Here is a 16,005-nt window from a genome sequence, read left to right as displayed (position 1 = left end):
TCTCAACCCCTCAGCTGATGGTCGCCATGGCGGACCCCGCTATTTCGAAGTTGCGGGACGCGCAATGACTACACGTTCGACGTTGAACGTCGAAGTAGGGCGCTATTCCTATCCCCTCATGGGGTTAGCGACTTCGACGTCTCGCTGCCTAACATCGAAGTTAGTGCCGCTACTTCAAAGTAGCGTGCACGTGTAGACACGGCTGTAGATGCAGAAGAGCACTGGGACGATGATGCAGCCTTGTTTGACTCCTGTTTTGACCTCAAAGAGGTCGCTTTGGGGTCAGTTGTTGATCAACTCTGTGGCAGTCATGTTGATGTGAAGCAGCCTCAGGTTGCTAATGAATTTTTTGGGGCAACTGATCTTTGAGAGGATGGTTCCCAGGGTGCTATGACTGAGTCAAATGCTTTGGTCAAGTCACTTAAACTCATATATAAGATTAGGTTTTGTTCATGACATTTTATGGCTATCATTTTGTATATCTAGATCAGTAAACAGAATTATGCTGTCTACTTCTAAGTCAAATACAGGAATAAAGCATGCACAAAATAGAATATATGCATGCAGGTGATTTATAAGCTTTCCAGAATAGGTTATGTGCAATATTTTGCATAAAGCATATTTGACTTAGGTATATTCATATTTATAGGTGTATTTCCATAAATAATATGGAGGCAGTGTCAGAGTCAGTTTCTCTAACTATTCATGTATATATTTGAATTAGTTGTTTCAGTCACCCTCCATTCTTCTCTGCCACCAGACAACTTCTTTTGTCTGAGACCTGTATTGACTGTCAATTTCTGAGTAGAATGTAAGATGTATTTAATGCAATAAGCCCTACATGGCCTTGTGACCTGGCTATCTGAGAGATTGTCATGCCAATTTTCCCACATCAATCACACTTGAAGACTGTACTGCTGACATGGTGTTTTACATGATGAATCTTGGAACTAGAACGCTCTTCCATTCTTGGTAACACAAGAGCTACAAGAGCAAACTCTTCCTTCACAGGCTTAGTTTTCTGGGAGAAGAGACGTGAGGGCTTTATGCATGAGAGGTTCGTGATAGACATTACCTGCTGACTGTAAGGTAAATAAATCTGACTATCCTCTCATTGCTAATGTGTCGTGCTTAAGTAACTTATTCTGGAGGGTATGACTGCTTTCTTTGTCTGCGGAGTCACAGGACTCACACCACAAAGTGTAAAATGCTATCTTAACTACTGAGAGAGCTGTATAGCACTAAATTCTAATTTATTCTTTCTTTAATGCTGCAGTGTTTAATGTGTGTGTTTTAAAATAAGACTCAAATGTCTAACTCCCACAGGCAGTCAGGAAGTTATTTGGTTGTAGATTCTGTATTGTCTCTTTCTTCTTTGATAGTTACTTCTATGATGCACATGACATTTGCCATCTTTCTGTGACTAATCCATATTTTTTCTCCAAATTTATTGTATCTTCACGTAACAGCCATAATTAAGAGCTAGTCATGGTAACTAAAATATCAGTTCATCTTAATATTCTGCATTTTGTAGCATTCAGGGATCTCAAAGTACTTTGTACACATTCATGAATTTACCCTTATATCAACTCTCTATATAGCCATTTTCTCCATTCAATACATCACTTTTTCATTTCATATGTGAGAAAACTGAGGAACAAAGTTTCAGTAGTTTGATAAGAATCACATGGAGTTCACCAGCAGAAGCAAATACAGAACCCAGATCTCTTTACTTTTGTACTGTATCTTAAATAAAGGGCCAACCTTCCTGGCAATGACTTGGGTAGAGTTGTATTTATGCAGAATAATTGGTTGTCTTGGCTCTAGCTGTACACCTACAAAAGTAGATGGTGTAAGCAGGTTATCCTGAAATACATATTAAAGACCATGTTAATTAAACTGAACAAATGTAAAGATAGTTTCTTCCTCTGTCTCTCACAGTGAACTCTGGAGGACACTTTCAAACACATAAGTACTTGCCTAAATTCCATGGGAATTGGTGCCTTAGTGGCCTTTGTGACTTTGGAAATCTTCCTGTCTTCTCTGCATTTGCTTTGTTTAGATTGTAAGCTCTATGGGACACAAAAAGTCCCTGTGTTTCATGTCTTAATCAGCACTCTGCATATTGTAGCAGATAGTATGACCAAGAAGTAATAATAGTTCATCCAGCCTAACGGTACTATAATTGTTAAACGCTAACACTGTTGCCACCTGTGAACAAAACATGCACACAAAGTGAATGGTAACATAGGCAAATATAAGGATATTGGAGCAAGTTTTTTCATTCAAGTGCTTAGTAATGGTTAAAAGCATGAGTTCAGCTGAACAGTGCTTCTAAGAATGTTCTATGCTCTACTAAATGTTCGACTTTTTAGATGATCATGTGCCAAAATACACAGGCCAGTTCACTTGTTATCTCAGATTTATTTCTTACTTGAAGGGTAGTCTGTATTATTACATATCCTTTGAATGATTTATGGATAATAGAAGTATTTGCTTGCATAGCTTCCATGTAATTTTTATCTGCCTCTACTATTTTCATATATTTCTGTATACCTATACCACTTTGTTATATAAAACCAGAGTATTACAGTTAATTATCCTCTCTAACTTTGAATCTTGATATGATTTTGTGCTAAATAGTAGTGACTACATAACCATCTCTTGCAGAAATTCAATGAAAATAAAAGGGATTATTCTCTTGCACTTGTTTAAATTTTAATTGCCTTTTCAAGCAACAAACAAGCTTCAAGCTAAGAAGACATGCAGATGTTGAAAACTAGGTCATCTTGTTTTTGCACAAACTGTTTTCTGTACTGCAGAGTAATAGTTTAAATAAACAAATTGGAGAATTTTCCTAGGATTTAGGAAGTCCATAAAATGTTAGGAGGCCCTCATTGCACACAGCAGTAGCCACTAATTTTCATGGGTTGTAAACAATTTATTAGACCTCTTCAGTTCTCTATGGGCTTGGATTTACTTTAGCTGACAGTGAATGAGTAAGTAAGGGCCTTCTCAGTTGAAAAGATAGTCAAAGGAGTCAGAGTATAAATGTCTCAGGCTATATTTAATAAAAATGAACCATTGCCTTCCATGCTTCTCAATGCTATGTAAGATTTTGTAGGCCTCTGTTTGTTTTTACCCAGTCTCCTGATTGACCTGAGATTTGTTGATACCTTGTATTTTTTTACGGGTTGGATAAGGACATAACGCAAGATGATTTTAACTGAATGACTTCTGGTTCCTTCTAAAAGATCATACTTGGCTCTCTTTGAATATGAAGACATTTTTTAAAACCCTAAAATGTAGCTCTTGCTTTGGGGCAGGCTTAGTGGCTGCAGAACCATCTTTAACCGGCAACGTCTATGACTGGCTAAATCTAAGTAGATGATTAAATCTTTCCCAAATCACTGTTCTCCTGTCCCTGGATAGAAAAGAACCCTTCCTAATTCTTTCAGTTTTCTAGACTTCTTAAACAGAAATGAGCAAATCTCCAAAGTCTTGTCTTCTCTGGAAAACCTTAACAGCTACGTCTACACTAGAGAGTTTTTCAACAAAACTGGCAAAGCATCTATGCACAAAATGCATTTTGTTGTCAGCCTGTTGACAAAGCTCAGCACTTCTGCCGACAGTGTTCTTCTTCTCTGCAATGAGGAATAACACCTTTGTTGACAGTTTCTATTGACAAAAAAGCTATGTAGATGATCCAGGGAGCCCTCTATTGACAGATGGGGCTTCCAGGTCACCAGACAGCTGTGTCTGTTATGCTTCTGGTTGGCTGTTCTGTTCAGAGAGTGGCCAGGCAGTTTGACTGTTCTCTGTTGACAGAGCAGATTGCACTTTTGATCCGTTTTTATGTGTAGACTTGATCTGTCAATAGAAGTTTTGTCAGAAGATGGCTACGTCTACACGTGAAGCCAACATCGAAATAGCTTATTTCGATGTTGCGACATCGAAATAGGCTATTTCGATGAATAACGTCTACACGTCCTCCAGGGCCGGCAACGTCGATGTTCAACTTCGACGTTGCTCAGCCCAACATCGAAATAGGTGCAGCGAGGGAACGTCTATGCGCCCAAGTAGCACACATCGAAATAGGGATGCCAGGCACAGCTGCAAACAGGGTCAACGGGCGGACTAGCGCTTCCGGGGCAACAGCGAGCCGCTCCCTTAAAGGGCCCCTCCCACATACACTCAGCCTGCACAGCACGCGGTCTGAGGAGCCATAGGCACACAGACCCCGGGCGCCGCAGTCATGGACTGCCAGCAGCAGCAGCAGCAGCAGCAGCTAGAGGTCCACCCAGCCCTCCCGGCAGGAGCAGGGCTTGCCCTGGCCCATGCCATGTGGGAGGCAGCTGAGTACCTTCTTGCCCCAGGGGAGGAGATGCCCCCAGGGCAGCAGGGCTCAACCCCTACCCCTGCAGCATCCCGCTCCACCCCCCGCCTCACACGCCGGTGGCTGTGGAGCTACCCCACCAGCACCGACTGGTGGGAGCGGCTGGTGCTTGGGGAGTGGGATGATGACCACTGGCTCAGGAACTTCAGGATGAGCCGGCAGACATTCCTGGAGCTGTGCCAGTGGCTCACCCCCGCACTCAGGCACCGGGACACCGCCATGCGGCGTGCCCTCCCTGTGGAGAAACGGGTCGGCATCGCTGTCTGGAAGCTGGCCACTCCGGACAGCTACCGATCCGTGGGGCAGCAGTTTGGTGTCGGAAAGGCCACCGTCGGGGCTGTCTTCATGGAGGTAAGAGAACCCACAGGGGGAGGCCAGGGCAGGGCAGGGGGGCCAGGGCAGAGCAGGGGGGCCAGGGCAGGGCAGGGCAGAGCAAAGCAGGGCAGGGGGGCCAGGGCAGGGCAGGGCAGAGCAGGGGGGCCAGGGCAGGGCAGGGCAGGGCCACGCACACCCTGCTCACCCCTCATTGGGGCTGTCCCATGTGCTTTCTCTGCAGGTCATGCATGCCATCAACGCCATGCTCCTGGACAGGCTCGTGAGGCTGGGGGACCCACATGCCACTGTCACCGCCTTTGCCACCCTGGGCGTCCCCAACTGCTTTGGGGCTCTGGATGGGACTCACATCCTCATCCGCGCCCCGCACCACAGTGGAGGACGATACCTCAATCGGAAGGGCTACCATTCAGTCATCCTGCAGGCCTTGGTGGACAGCCGGGGACGTTTCCAGGACATTTACGTGGGCTGGCCTGGCAGCACCCACGACGCCTGGGTTTTTCGGAACTCGGGCCTGTGCCGCCGGCTGGAGGCGGGGACCTACATCCCCCAGCGGGAGATCCCTCTGGGGGACACCACCATGCCCTTCTGCGTCATCGCAGATGCGGCCTACCCCCTCCGGCCGTGGCTCATGCACCCCTACACGGGCCATCTCTCCGCTAGCCAGGAGCGCTTCAACGAGCGCCTGAACCGTGCGCGCCAGGTGGTGGAGCACTCATTTGGCCACCTCAAGGGACGCTGGCGATGTCTCCTGACCCGCCTGGATGCGGGCCCCAACAACATCCCCCAGATTGTGGGTGCCTGCTGCGCCCTGCACAACCTCGTGGAGAGCAAGGGGGAGACCTTTCTGCAGGGCTGGGCCGCGGAGGCCGGCAGGGCACACGTGCAGCCACCTGCTGCCCCCAGTCGGCAGGTGGACCCCGAGGGGACCCGGGTCCGGGAGGCCCTGCGGTCCCACTTCGACCAACAGGCCACGGGGTGAACTCTGCCCAGGCCCCCTACTGCCCGCCCCTTCCTCCCCCACACTCCTGCCCCAACGCCCACACCATGGAGCACCCCACTGCCCCCCCCCCCACTTGTCCTGGACAAATGACAGCACGAACTTGTGGCTGAACGTAAACTTTTTTTTTGTCTTTCAGAAACTTTTTTTTTTTTTTCAATAAATATGTCAAACACAAACCAAAAAGTAGGGACAAACGTTCAGCAAAAGCAAGATGTGCACAAATAAAACAATACAACAACAAAGCAAACAAGTGTGCACCATCAACCAAAAAGAAATCCAGGGAGGAGAACGGGGAGAACTATTTACATGGGGGGGACAGGGCAAACGGGGGCACCAAAAAAAAACAGTCCAACTATATACACAACAACAAGGGGGGGGGCACGTCCTGGGCCCCTCGCCCCTAGAGCCCAGCACTGGGCGTGCCCGGCCGGGAGCCCCGCCGTGCCTGCAGTCTGGTCCGCGGCTGGGTGGGAGCAGGCTGGACCGGAAGGTATCGGTGCCGGCGAGTCTCAGGTGGCTCCAGGGGTCCCTCAGTGCTGTGGCCCTCGCGGGTGGGTGGTGGGGCGACGGCGGACGGCCCGGCGACGGCCGGAGCAGCTGGTGGTGGGGCTGCAGGAGCGGGCAGGGTGGGCGATGGCTGGGCCGGCGCGGCATGGGGGGCCAGGTATTCAACCAGGCGGTTAAATGTCTGGATATAAGCCCACCATGCCTCCTGGCGCCAGGCCAGGGCCCACTCCTGCAGCTGGAGGTGCTGCTCCGACACCTCCAGCTGCCGGCGGAGGATGGCCAGCAGCTGGGGGTCCGTGGCCGTCGCTGGCAGTAGGCGCGGGGTCCGCCGTCTTGCCCTCCGCGGGGCCGGTGGTTCCTCGGCCGAGGGGCTGCCCTGGAGCGATGGTCCCGGAGGGCTCTCCGGGACAACAGAGGCCTCGCCGGCGCTCTCTTCCGGTCCTTCGGATGGTGCAGGTGCAGGTGCAGGACACAGGAGAGGAGGGGGGAAAGAAGAATGGAGACAGGCGTTAGTGTGGGCCCCGAGCCGTGGCCTCTGTCCCCCCCGCCCTGTGCTGCAGGTTCCCCATCCCCGTCCCCGGGAGATGCTGCTGTGATGGATGGGGTTCAGGGGTCCCCCTGCCCTGCACCCCGTCCCCTGGTGGGAGCGACTCTCTCTTCAGCCTGCAGGGTCTGAGAGCAGGAGAGGTTTCTTAGGCCACAGATGGCCAGTTTCTGGCAGGAGTGACAGCACCAGCTGTCAGAAGAGACAGTCCTTCCAACCCGTCGTGGGGAGAAGACCCCAAGGGGGGCCCCTCTGGGATGCAGCTTTCCCCCTCCTCTGGCTGGCTGCCTACCAGCTCTCCCTTCCCCTAGCCTCTACCTGTGGCCCCTGCCCTCGCCCCCCAATTCCAAGCCAGCTCGGCTCCTCCCTCCTGTTTGTTCAGGGCAGAGGTGTCACCTGCCAGATGTAGCGCCAGGATCCTCCTTTGGCCCTGGGAGCTCTTCGGCTCTTGTGGCTCATATGTAGCCTGAGTCTCCCTTTGGCACTCCCCCCACTCCATCACATGCTGCTGCTGCGGGGTGTCCCACCCCCTCCGCCCGGGGGCCCCTCGAGGTTCCGCTCCCCCCTGGCCCGGGGATGGGGCATGGCACTGTCATGCAGGGTGGGGGGGGGCAGGGGCTGATGGCTGCAGTGCTGTGAGGGCCATGGCCCTGTTGTCCTTGGGGCCATGGCCATGTGAGCGTGTGGGGGGCCCTGGACACATCTCTGTTACCCCCGCCCCTCAAGCCCAGGTGTGTCCACCAGAGAGGGGTACCTACCTGTGGGTCCGCTCCACCGGTCCGGAGATCCCCGGGGGTCGGAGGCCCTGCTGCTGCTCCGGGATGGCAGGAGGAGGATCTGCAGGCTGGATTCTGCGGAGGAGGAGCCCCCCTCCTCCTCCTCCTCCTGCCGCGATGTCCCGGGGATGGCCTCCGGGGGGGGGCCCCCGGGGTGCGGGGCTTGCCTCCGGGGCGGACTCCGGCTGCAGGGCCTGCTGGGCCTCGTCAGCCGAGGTGTCAAGGGTGGCCGGAGGGGAGGAGGTGTGCCAGGAGCCCAGGATGTCCCTGAGCTCCCTGTAAAAAGGGCAAGTGACGGGGGCGGCCCCAGATCGGCTGGCCGCATCCCGGGCCCGGGCGTAACCCTGCCACAGCTCCTTGACTTTACTCCGGACATGGTCCGGAGTGCGGGCAGGGTGACCCTGGGCAGCCAGGCCCTCGGCCAGCCGAGCGAATGCATCCGCGTTCCGCCTCTTGCTCCCCATTACCTTGAGCACCTCCTCCTCGCTCCAGAGCCCCAGCAGGTCCCGCAGCTCGGCCTGCGTCCAGGAGGGGCCCCGCTGCCGCTTCCCAGACTGCCTGGCCCTCTGGCTGGGCTGGCTGCCCTGGCTCCCCTTGGGGGGGGGGCCCTGGGGGCGCTGGGGGGGCTGCTGGGCAGCCATCGCCGCTGTGTGGTGGGCTGAGGGCTGTGCAGGCTGCCCGCGTGTGCAGGCTGCAGCCTGCACGTTGCCTCAGCTTCCTGCAGAGTCAGGGCGGGGGAGGGGACCTTTAAGGGGCCTCTCCACACGGCCACCAGTGAGCTGAGGGGCTGGAGAGAGCGTCTCTCAACCCCCCAGCTGATGGCCGCCATGGAGGACCCAGCAATTTCGACGTTGCGGGACGCGGATCGTCTACACTGTCCCTACTTCGACGTTGAACGTCGAAGTAGGGCGCTATTCCTATCCCCTCATGGGGTTAGCGACTTCGACGTCTCGCCGTCTAACGTCGAAGTTAACTTCGAAATAGCTCCCGACGCATGTAGCCGCGACGGGCGCTATTTCGAAGTTAGTGCCGCTACTTCAAAGTAGCGTGCACGTGTAGACACAGCTGATTTCTTCCAACAGTAACTTCAGTTGACAGATGGCTGTAGTGTAGATGTAGCCTCCATGTATACCCATGATTGTGAAGAAACAGGTTAGCTGGCATAATGCCATAGGGATCAGAATTTAACTATGGCTAGCTCACGTGGAGACAAATTTTCAAAAGCACCTAAGTTCTTCTGGAGCTAGGTTCTGAAGTCACTTTGGCACTTTTGAAAATTTTACTCCTGATGCTAAATACGACACCTTTAACTAAGCTAACAAGTTAGTTGTGATAAATATCATGGCACCTATCATGTCAATATAATGTCTACATAATTATATTTAACTACAATAAGAATCCCTAGTGAATACACATCCAACAATTCAGATTCAGAGCATTAGCATATAGCATCTGAATTCTTTTCTGTTCATTAAAGGTGTGTCTACACAGCAAAGTTATTTTGGAATAACAGCTCCTTTACTGAAATAACTTTTCAAGTGTCTACTCAGCAAAACCACTGTTTCAGAATAATTTAAAAATAGACAGTTTATTTAGAGTTCTGCAAGCCTCATTCTATGATGAATAGCACCTATTCCAAAACAGATTTTTCAGAATAGGGGCTGTATAGACAGGGTGTAGGAGCCATTTCGAAATAGGCCTCCAGCCCTACCCATGGTACCCAGTCAGCATGGAGGCTCTATTTTGAATTAGTTGAGTGCTATTTCAATATGCAGAATAGGGTTGCAATTGCAATCTGGAAGCTGGCCTATCAGCTACCTGTCAGTTGGACACCAGTTTGGGGTGGGCAAAGCCACCATCGCAGCTGTCCTCCTGGAAGGAAGCCAGGTTTGGGTCACACATCTACCATGGGCGGGGGGGGAGCGGGCTACCAACCAAGGGAAGCCCTGCAAGGGTCTGTGGAAGGGAACCCTGCATGAGGCTGGGGAGGGGGACCCTGCAAGGGGCCAGGGAGCACCTTGCCATGCACTCACAGATGTGCCTGCCTTCCACCCAATGCAGGTTGTAAGGGTGATAAACACCCACCTCCTTCGCTGGGTCATCTTTGTCGGGGGCTGAACATTGCCCTCTCAAGATTTGTGGAGGTGGGCTTCTCCAACTGTTTCGACACACTGGATGGGATGTACATTGCCATCAGTGTCCTGGACCACAGCGCAGGTGCTTTTATCAACTGAAAGTGGTACAACTCTGTGGTCCTCAAGGCCCAAGTGGACACAAAAGGCCAGTTCATGGATGTGTACATGGGCTGGGCAGGCAGGGCCCATAGTGCCCAGGTGTTTAGGAAATCATGGCTCAGGCACAGGAAGTAGGAGGGGACTTACATCCTCCCACGGGAGTTCCTGGTCAGGGACATGACCATATCTCCAGCATCATGGCCAGTGCCACCTACCCCCCACACCCATGGTTCATGTGGCCCTATATAGGACACACAGACTCATTGCAGGACCTTTTTAACTCATCCCTGAACCAGCCCAGGAACACCATCAAACAGTCTTTCAGACACCTCAGAGGGTGCTTTTGCTGCCTTCCCATGAGGTTGGAGGTGAGCCTACCCAACATGCCTGCAGTGATGGTGGTCTGCTGTGCCCTCCACAATCTTGTGGTGAACAAACAGGAGCCCTTCATCCAGGGGTAGGCTGCTGAGACTGGCACCGGATATGAACAGCCATCTGCTGCCCTGTGCCACCAGGCACAACAGGGTGGGGTGTGGGTCAGGGAGTCCCTGTGTGAGGCCTTCGCCTGGCAGCCACAGTGATCCTCCCAAGTCACCCTCCCCTACCACTTTCTCCTACACTCACACCCCTCACTGCTCACCTCAACAACCCCCCCACCCCCGCCCCCCCTGCTCCACCCCACAAACCCCCTCCTGCTCCCCCTGTCACCACTTCCTCCAAATCCGCTTCCGCACCCCCACACCTCACTGCTCGCCCATCATACACCAGGGAAGTGGGAGTGGTGCTGAATCATAAACCCTGTTTATTAGGTTTATAATAAAAGCAATATAAAATAGTGCAACATGACCCTTAAACTATTTACAGGGGGGAAGGGGAAGAACTATTTAAAACAGGGATCCTGGGGTGGGGGTGGGGGGGCTCTCACTCAGCCACGGGGGTTGGGGCCTGAGAGCCGTGCTGTCCACGGGAGCCCCAACCACCCTGGGTCTGGGGTCCCCATCGGGGCTGGTTTGGGGCTGGAACCAAGGGGAGGTAGGGGCAAGGGAGGTGTATGGCAAACTCAGGGTCGGTGGGGGGAATGGGGAAGGGAATGGGATTTGGGCATCGAGGGAGGGGCCATCTCTCCCTGGATGCCACTGGCCACCAGCCACTGGCCATGTGCCACCCGGGCAGTGGTTGGGAGGGTGGGCAGGAGCAGGGCAGCAAGCTCAGGAACTGTGGGAGGAGCTGTGAGGGGGAGCTTTGGGGTGAGCTGGTGGGTGGGGAGGCTGGGTGAGGCAGACGCCTCAGCCTGGCTGAGGGTGTTTAGGCAGTCTGCCATCTGCACCCAGCCAGTCTGGTAGCACAGCTGTCATGTCCCGCAGCGTGGCATGTCGCCTTCTCGTCTTGGTGACAGCGGCTGGCCCAGCGGTGGCTCCTCATAGGAGTGGGATGGGATGGGATCCCAGCCTTCTGGCCCTCCACTCCTATATTCTGGCTTCGGATGGGGCTCTGCTGACTCCTGGATGGTGGACATGGGGAGACAGAAGGGAACAGGGGGAAGGCCCATAAGTCCCCCACTCCCCTGGTCCCCATCTTGCCCCCCATGTCTGATGACCCAGGAGCCCTGTGGGACACCAATTGAGGAGGGGCCTCCATGTGGCGGGGCTTACACTGGGTTTGGTCAGTCCCACATTCCCTCCCCGGGTGTGCAGAATGTGGGTCTGTGTATGGGGGCGGGTGCTGAGGGGAGTGTAGCTGGCAGAGATATGTTCTTATGGCATGTTTATTGCTGGTTCAACCCTCTGCCGAGAGTTTAAATCTAGGACGGCTGTGCTAACAAACTGGCCTAGAACTGAAACTGATGTGGTCACCCACTAATGCAATTCCAAATCTCCTCCTTTGTCCATAGAATTTTTGCCCCCTTTCCTCCTTTTAAAATGTATCCCAGTGTCTGACTAACAATATGCAAAAGGTTCTCTGGGTGCCTTTGGGTCCCCACCATCTTAAGTGTCAGATGATGTAGGATCACCTTTGACTTGCTGGAAGCTGGAACCCCAAAGAATTGTTGGGTGCAGCTGGGAATTAAATGCCTGCTGTAGAGGACTGGACAGAAATGGAGAAGCCCTTAGAGAGGCAAAAGTTAGTTGGCTATGTACATAACTATGACCCAGATAAGGCTCGCATTTCAAGGGTTTCTTGTCTTTTTCTCCTAGCCCAAGAAGGCAACAAGAGAGTACCCACCCAACTCACTAGGATTGTTTGCTGGGAGAAAGAGATCAGATATTTCTGCAATAGTGATACTGAAACTACGCTATCTGATGATAAGAATAGAGACAGATCCTGTTACTGCCACAAGTCAGTGATTGTGTAGCACTGGCTGAACTGCATTAGCTCAAAGAGGAAAAACAGTACAAAAGAAGACCCATAACTATTTCTGGGGGGTTGAGTTTATTCTTTTGATTCATCCAAAGCCAGATATACTACCTGTTTTCTGTGGCAGCTATATATTGATAAAACTGTTGTCATATGTGCATGAGTCATTCTTGACAGGGATGATCTGACTCTTTCTACACAGAGCACTGCAGAATCCTAATTTCACTTTAAGGGATGGAGAAAGATGCGTGAATATGTGTGGGTTGCAAACAGAAGAAAAGGTTCTCTAAAGCTCAGGCTAAAAATAGTGGAGTTAGAATCTACATTTTGACCATAATGAAGTCTGTGGAAAAACATCTCCATAGCATGAAAAAGGTCTTGGTTGTTTCTGAAGGATGCCCCGTAATCAACTCATTGTTGCCACTCTTTCAAATATGAATTTTGGATGTTTGTGTTCTATCAAGTTCTCAAAATTACTATGAAATTTTGTAGACCCATAATAAACAGAAGGAAAATGAACTTCAAAATTGAACAGGAATTAAACTGCAATATCACTCACAATGTGAAATATTTCAGAATATATTTAAATTGTGATATTCCCAGGGTTTTTTATACTTCATGATTCCAAGTAATTTTCTCTGTTCTTTATTGGTTCACAGAAATTCAGTTCTCCAATCCACTTAATTACAGAAAGACTCAAACCAATCCTTCTGAACTTTTGAGAGGGGACAGGTGGGTGTTTAATTTGAGACCTAAAATCTGGATATAAGATTTGCAAATAGCTGTTGGGATTAAAGTCGATATATCCAAAGCCCTGCACTGGAATTTCCTGATTGATCAGGGACGGGTAGTTGCAAATCCAATGCTCAGTACTGAAGTATATTCCATCTCCAGTAATATTTAACTGAAGTTACCCAGCGCCCCATGATACATTATCATAGAACTTACAAATCCTGATGCTCTGACTGTTAAATCAGTACTCAAAAATAAGCTTCTAAAATATTAAACAAAATGAAGCTTTAAGGATCATTCAAACCAGATATTAACATACTTCATTTGTAAACAAAAGAAAAGTTGATGGACATCTGTAAACAGAGAACCTTTGGATGTTCATACAGGGCACACTGAATGGGAACACCAAGTTTTGGACTGACCACAAAGTTGGGCGAACTAAATTCTGAACGCCTATTATGAGCATGGAATTCCATTGTGTATTTTTTTCTGAGGACAGTTATGGAAAGCAGTCTGCTCTTTTTTAGGCTAACTTCATCACAATTTATGCACTCTAGGGTTGGAGTCCTGAAGACCTTGTTGAGAATGGGAGGCTTGGATATTATTCTGTGGGGGTAATGTGGCTGAGCCCAGTTCTAAGCACTCCTCCTCACAAACGCACAAGAACAATTAAAAAGAAAGAAACTCTCGGTTTACAAGATGGGTTTATCATTTATTTTCAGAAAGAGCAAGCAAACTGCTTCAGAAAAAGATCCTCATTCTTCGCTGTTTAGTCAAAGATGGGAAAAATCCAAAGGGCAGAAAATAAAATCAAGTACTTTTTGTTTGTAAACTGGCTTCACGTTGAGAGAAGAGGGGATCAAGAAGTCTTATTTTAGGTGACAAAGAAAATATCACATTATTACTTTGTTAGGTTCATGTAGGTGAGTAACATAAATAAAAAAAATTTCAGATGCAAATTTCTCTTTCTGATCTGTCTTCTCAACCAATCTTCCCTCTATATACCTGTCCCTTGTGAGCCTGAGTGGAATAAACTATGAGTCTTTCACTTAATGGTTTATATTTTATGAAATTCACATAAAATATGAATGTTGTTGAGCAGCCTTTATAACTTAATAGAGTAAGTTCATTTTAAAATTGGTCCTTCTTTGTGGTTAAGAGGCATGCTGGATCTAACCACCACTTGAATTAAGGCCTGAGTGCACTGACCTGTCTGAAGGGACAGCTACTACTTTAGTGGTTCTGGATGTAACAGTTCACTGGAATCTCTTGGGACTGAGGCTTCAAAGTGATGTTGATGAGAGTTTCTAGACAGAAAGGGGAATTTTATTTTGGAGACTGAAATGTATATGGAGACATGATTGATTTGAAAGTGCAGAACAGATGATGATTATTCTGTTTCTGCTGACACAGAATGGTATGATCTCTGTGTCCAATCTGGTATACACATCTCCATAGGCTCTTGTTATTCATACCTTTGAAGTATTGTGGAAATTAATTCTTTTGACAGCATGATCCTAATTTAAATCTTTGCAAACTAGCCCACGTTTAGATCATGTTATGGTCAAAGCTATTATGCAAATAAGTCCCCAAAGTGACATCTGTAGAAAACCAGTTTGTACGATAAAGCTGATGTGTGATTTTTGGCATCCAGTGCAGCTTGGGATGGTGTGAAATAAAATCCTATTCACTTGGCCTTTTTCTCAGATCATATAGCCAGTGCTTTGCCAATTGATATAGGTGAGAAATGTCATGGAATCCACTGAGAAATAGAAGCCAATTTCCCACAAGTTAAATCCTGGGAAAGCTTTACCTAAATGTTCATTGTCTGTTTCATTGTCTGTTTTCCCCTCTTTGCCAGGGAATTCTGTACCCTCACACACATGAAACAAAGGGTTATTGCTATACATGTACATCTCATGCTGTATGAACTTTTAATGCAGATGTCAATATCTGTGTGTTTCTGTGGGAGAAAAAATTACATGGATACCCGGCCTTTAGTTTAAATTCTTGGATTCAGATTGGATTTCCTGGAAATGACTGGCCAGTCTTGCCTTGCATACTGTTTTGTTTTCAGTCATACAAAAACAAGAATAACAGCACAAACAACAAAATATGAAAAGGTGATTAGAGAGAAGAAAAACACTCTAACTGTGTTATAAATCTTCCTCCTGCCTGGATTGACATAAGAATGGGTCAGATCAATGGACTACCTACCTAGAAGTGCAAAATGCTTCAGAGGGAATGAAGAGATCGGAGTAGTACTTGAGTGATCCATCCCCTGTCATACATCCCTAGCTTAGGGTCACCTAAAGCATGGTGTTTCATCCCTGACAGTCTTAGCTGGAAGCCATTAATAGAGCCATCCTCCATGAACTCAGCTGATTCATTTTTTAACTCAGCTATACTTGGCCTCCACATCATCCAACTCCATGACATCAGTTTCCACATGCTCACTGTTTACTGTGAGAAGTATTTCTTATTCTCGTTCTAAACCTCCTGCCTGGGAGAGCATGTTGGATGAAATGGAATGCTGGATAATGAAAGGCTGGATAATCGGGGTTCTACTTTAGTCAAAATTAAAGAAAGGAAAACTCATTTGTCCAACTATCTGGCAGAACAGAGCTGTTGTCCTTGTAAGTGCTCTCTTCAAAGGACATGGGGTAAAAGAGAGCTGGGATGAACCAAAAGGACAGGAAAACTCTGGAAGTAAATTTTTGTACTGTAGTAATTTAAAATTAAAGTATGCATTTTGCATAAGTGTGGTCTTATTTAAAAAACTGTGTCTGAATATCCAACCATTTAAGGCTAAAACTAAATACTCAGATTGTTCATCTAAAATTCTATGCATAGATTTTTTAGAGATGTAATTTTATAAACTTCAGCAACAAATTAATATAGTATTTAAAGCCAATTTTAGCTAAGGTCCTGTAGACATATTACTCTAATGCACAGCTGTTTTCATCACTAAGTTTAAAAACCTTTTTAATGGCTTCATTACCACCTAATAGCTCTTTCACAAGTTCAATTTTATGCTACAATAGAAGCTTGTTTATCCAGCAACTCTACATGGGATAATCAGATTTTCCAGTTAGTCAGCTGACCCTGGTGTGGAGGTCAGCCAC

At 48.9% G+C, this 16,005-nt stretch overlaps 1 long non-coding RNA gene across 1 annotated transcript in view; it reads left to right on the top strand.

Moving 5' to 3' along the window:
- Nucleotides 1–963: 963 nt before the first annotated feature.
- Nucleotides 964–16,005, top strand: part of LOC142017175 (uncharacterized) — a 33,632-nt gene continuing 18,590 nt past the window's right edge. Inside the window, exon 1 of the long non-coding RNA XR_012646475.1 lies at nt 964–1,089. This is a non-coding gene — a long non-coding RNA (uncharacterized LOC142017175). The remainder of the gene's footprint in view (nt 1,090–16,005) is intronic.

Source organism: Carettochelys insculpta, chromosome 8 (assembly GCF_033958435.1).
Source record: "Carettochelys insculpta isolate YL-2023 chromosome 8, ASM3395843v1, whole genome shotgun sequence".
Lineage (NCBI taxonomy): Eukaryota > Metazoa > Chordata > Testudines > Carettochelyidae > Carettochelys > Carettochelys insculpta.
This window is presented reverse-complemented; position numbering and strand designations above follow the sequence as displayed.